Here is a 4772-nt window from a genome sequence, read left to right as displayed (position 1 = left end):
ACCTGAGCTGTCAGCTTTGTAATGACATCCACCTCTAGCACACCAGCTACCTTCTTAGTTTGACTCCTTTCAGTTGGCCACTGCTGATTGTTTAGAGCCATCTCCTCCAATAGATCATAAGCCTCATTAGCACTCCTTCTCATAAAGGCTCCGCCAGCTGCTGCATCTATTAGAGTTCTCGTGTTACCAACCAACCCATTGTAGAAGTTGTGGACCAGCATCCACTTCTCTATACCATGATGAGGGCACTTTCTGATCAGATCTTTAAACCTCTCCCAAGCCTCATGGAGAGATTCATTATCTTGTTGGCAGAAGTTGTTGATTTCTCCTCTCAGCTTTGCAAACTTTGCTGGAGGAAAGAACTTTGACAAGAATTTCGTTGCCACATCATTCTAGGTGGCAATAGAGTTGGGTGGCAAGGAGTTTAACGAACTCTTGGCTCGTTCTCTGAGCGAGAATTGGAACAGTCTCAGTCTAATGACATCATCACTAACTCCATTAACTTTAAAAGTTTCACAAAGTTCCATGAAGTTAGAGAGATGCAGATTAGGATCTTCAGAAGGGAGGCCACCAAACTGAACTGAAGACTGAACCATTTGAAGTATGGCAGGTTTGATCTCAAAGTTATTCGCATCCACTGCCGGTGGCCTGATACATGACTGCACTCCCGTCAGAGTAGGGAGAATGTAATCTCTCAAGCTACGGCCATTAGCTTGATCTTCCATGGCACCACCATTATTGCCGTTATTTGCAGCATTCGCATTCACATTAGCAGCCATGATTTCTGTTGTTTCAGCAGTTGCTAAAACTCTTTCTTGCCTCTTGTTCTTTCTGTTTCTCCTACAAGTTTTCTCGATTTCAAGATCAACTGGTAATATGACTGCTTGTCGTTGACGGCGCATACACTAGGATTCCTGAAATAGATAAAGAAAATATTACAAGAAAAAAAGATTAGTAATTAGCAAGAAAAATAAACCAAAGTAGAAGTTAGTATAATTTTGGGTAATATTAATCTTTATACAATTCCCCGGCAACGGCGCCAAAAACTTGTTGCGAAAATTATTAAGTACTACGCAAGTGCACACAATCAAGTAGTATACTCACGCAAGTGAGGTCGAACCACAGGCAATTGGATTAATTACTACTAAACTATACTTATAATTCTATTTGGCGAATCAAAAGTATTTATGATTGAAAAAGGAAGAAAGAAATTCAAGAAACTTAAAGAAACAAGTGAATATTAATCAAGATGAGAGAATAAGGAGACGAATCCTGTTGTTAAGTTACCAATGTTAATGTCTAATTGCTATCCTTCTCTTGAAGTGAATGACAGATTATAAATTAACCTAGCTCTTTTCAGATCTTCTAGGTTCTAAATCTCATGCTCTCTAATTAATCTCTTAATTAAACTAACATGAAATCAGCATTAAGCAATAATCTAAATGTCACAAAGGCTATGTAAATACTTTCGTTTCACATCAAAACCTAGACTATCCAATTTTAACATTCTCAATTCTCACTTTTCAGATTTCGAATTGAGATCATAAAACATGTAAAAGGTGATCAATCTTGCACATGGAAATTAAACACAAATATGAATAGTGTTCACAATCAAGATGGAGGAATGGCAATTATTCATTAACTAGAAAAAAAACTTAAACAACATTCATCATTCTCCCTAAATAGGAGTTTAGTTCAAAACATCCATAATCAAATCCATAATTAACATTGAAACAGAAAATAGCATAGAAAAATTAAAGAGAAGAGAAAGAACTAGTTGAAGCAATTGATCCGGGTCGCCACAAGTCGCTCTTCTAGCCTCCTTCTTTGTTTCTAGGGCTCCAATTCTGAATAATCCCTAATTTTCACGAACTCTCACTATTTAAACCAAGTCTCAACTTAAAAATTCGTGAAATTACGAAACTGCCCAAAAATCCCGTCACTGGGGTCCCCGTCGCGACTGGCAATGCCCCCGTCGCGACGGGGTTAAGCTGCAATTTCTTGAAACTCTTTCTGCCAGTTCCCGTCGCGACTGGCATGTTCCCCGTCGCGACTGGAACAGGCAGCGACACAATTTTTGGTTTTTCTTCTCGATTCTTTCACCACTTGTCCTTGATTCTTATACATACTTTCTTTAAACACCCGGGGACCTGAAACAAAAGAATCAAGCGTAAAATAGCCCTAAAACTAGAAACAAAGCGTGAAAACTAACCGAAAATATAACCCGAAACTTAGACTAATTTTAGCCTAACAAATTCCCCCAAACTAGATTCTTACTCGCCCTCGAGTAAGATAAAACAAAAACTAATTACGCTGTCAGATAATCACTACGCTGCTGACTCATGCTCTGTTTTCTTCCTTGCATAAACTAGAATTTCGATCCTACTAACTCTAACAATTAACTCAGATGCTCAATTTATAACACTATGTACAACTGCAAGAATTTATTCAAATGTGAAACATTGTTATAAAAGTTTTACTCTTTCCAACAGTTCCACAGCCTGATAACTCATAAGCTTGCATGCTTACCTTTCTCCACTAATGTTGACAGTATTCTTTGGAATTGTTAGGTCTTTTCAAGGCTTTAGGTAATATGGCTCAGATATTCAGGAATAGGCAAAAGACAATTTTGGCTAAAGATATCATAAGCACACAAACAGAACCCACAAGCTTCTTACTTTTCTTTTTCTAAGATCTCATAATATTCCCTGAATTTACCAAGATTGATAGAAGACATCTCTATTATTTTTCAACATCACTGAAATTTTTTTCTTTTTTTTTTCACACATATTTTTACTTTTTATTGTGTTTTTTTTTTTCATCATATTCCATTTTTTCAGTGACATTGAATTACACAATTTTTTTTTTTTTTGCTCTTCTCAATCTTACAAGTTTTTCTCCCTCTCACTATTTCCTCACACTAAATGTTTCTCCTCCCCCAAACTAATTATGTAGCTTATGATATCATGGATAACATGGTGAAGAAAAATTAATAGTGTGGTTGCAATTTTTCAAATCGATGGGTGAAAAACATAACGGGTTCAGGCTCAAAAGGTTAAATAGGGATACACATTATTACGGTAGGCTTGAAAGGCTCAAACTATCCAACAAATCCCTAAGTCATATTCTAGTTGAACACTATCAAGGATTTCGTCTCAAAAGAATAATCATGCAAGTTCTAAGCTATCCTGTCAATCTTACCACAAACCATAGTAAAACAATTATAACAATTTTCACAAATTGAGTATTTGCAGATAAACACGGGTTTCTAAGCATCCAAACTAATCCAAAGAGTTAGCAGAATCAAGCACACAGTTATTTTACAATTTCAGATCACATCACACTAATCAACAGTATACAACTATCGTCAAGCTTATTGCCATTCCTTAACTAAAACAAAAAAAAAAACTAAAACAGAAATTAAAGTGCAGAATTTAAAAATTTTAAGTTTCTCCCCCCAAACTAAATATGACACTGTCCCCAATGTGCTATTATACTCAAGGTGAGAAGGACTTACCTGAACCCCCATCAGAAGGGGTTGGGCAGACCCTTTTCATCCAAAAGAACCCTCGTACTAAATGAAGAAAATTTACCACCAATCGTGTTGATTTCAGAGTTTCGCACAAGAGTAAGCTCACCTTCAGAACTACCACACATCAATCTTTTCCAATGACGCCGAATCGTTCGAAGTCGCTCTTTAGGCTTTGCTTTCTTCTTCTCAGCTTTAACAAAAGAACCCTTCACCATCTCAATCTTGCAACAGGTAGGAATGTCGGTTGGGGCAAAAACATTAAAATTGACCTCTTCATCTTGCACTCTCAACTTTAACTCTCCCTTTTGAACATCTATTAATGCTCGGCCCGTGGCTAAGAATGGTCTTCCCAAAATAATGGGAATATTTGAATCTTTCTCCATATCAAGAATTAGGAAATCACCAGGGAAGATAAACTTACCAACCTTCACCAGTACATCTTCAATTATCCCACGAGGATGAGTCAAAGAACGATCTGCCAGTTGTAAAGTCACTGTTGTGGGCTTTGCTTTTCCCAATCCCAGCCTTTTGAAGATAGACAAGGGCATTAGATTAATGCTTGCTCCCAGATCACAAAGAGCTTTAGTTTCTACCGAACCCCCTATAGAGCATGGAATATTGAAACTACCCGGATCTTTAAGCTTGGGCGGTAGTTTCTTTTGCAAAATGGCGCTACACTCCTCAGTTAATGCCACTGTTTCATAGTCTTCCAATTTTCTCTTCTTAGACAATATCTCCTTCATGAACTTCACATAACGGGGCATTTGTTCCAAGGCTTCAGCAAAAGGAATGTTGATGTTTATTCTTTTAAAGACCTGTAGAAATTTTGTGAACTGCTTGTCTAGATTGGTCTTTCGGAGTCTCTGAGGATAGGGTATTTTCACATGATGATCAATACTGATTGGTGGAGACTGCTGTGGTGGTGCTGGACTATGAGTAATCTTCTTATCTGATGATGCTTGAGTTGGTGTTGTTTGATCTTTAATCTCTTCATCCACTGGTTGTATCATCTCAGGCCCATCATATTTCTTTCCACTCCTTAAGGAAATTGCTTTACATTGCTCTTTTCCTTTTGCATCATTAGTGCAAGGCGAATTTCCTTGAGCTTGTTTTTCCACTTAAGTAGCCAATTGTTCCATTTGAGTTTCTAGAGTTTTAATAGAGGCTCTAGTTTCCATCATGAATTGGAGCAATAAATCAGCTTGGATAGTGGAGCCTCCACTAGAACTTAGTTGTTGCA

General features: G+C 37.4%; 1 non-coding gene across 1 annotated transcript; it reads left to right on the top strand.

Moving 5' to 3' along the window:
- The first annotated feature begins 231 nt into the window (after positions 1-231).
- On the top strand, positions 232-338 carry LOC133036356 (small nucleolar RNA R71). Its single transcript, XR_009687013.1, has one exon. It is a non-coding gene; the product is annotated as a small nucleolar RNA R71 (small nucleolar RNA).
- Positions 339-4772: the final 4434 nt, after the last annotated feature.

The sequence above is a fragment of the Cannabis sativa genome, chromosome 3, assembly GCF_029168945.1.
Source record: "Cannabis sativa cultivar Pink pepper isolate KNU-18-1 chromosome 3, ASM2916894v1, whole genome shotgun sequence".
Lineage (NCBI taxonomy): Eukaryota > Viridiplantae > Streptophyta > Magnoliopsida > Rosales > Cannabaceae > Cannabis > Cannabis sativa.
This window is presented reverse-complemented; position numbering and strand designations above follow the sequence as displayed.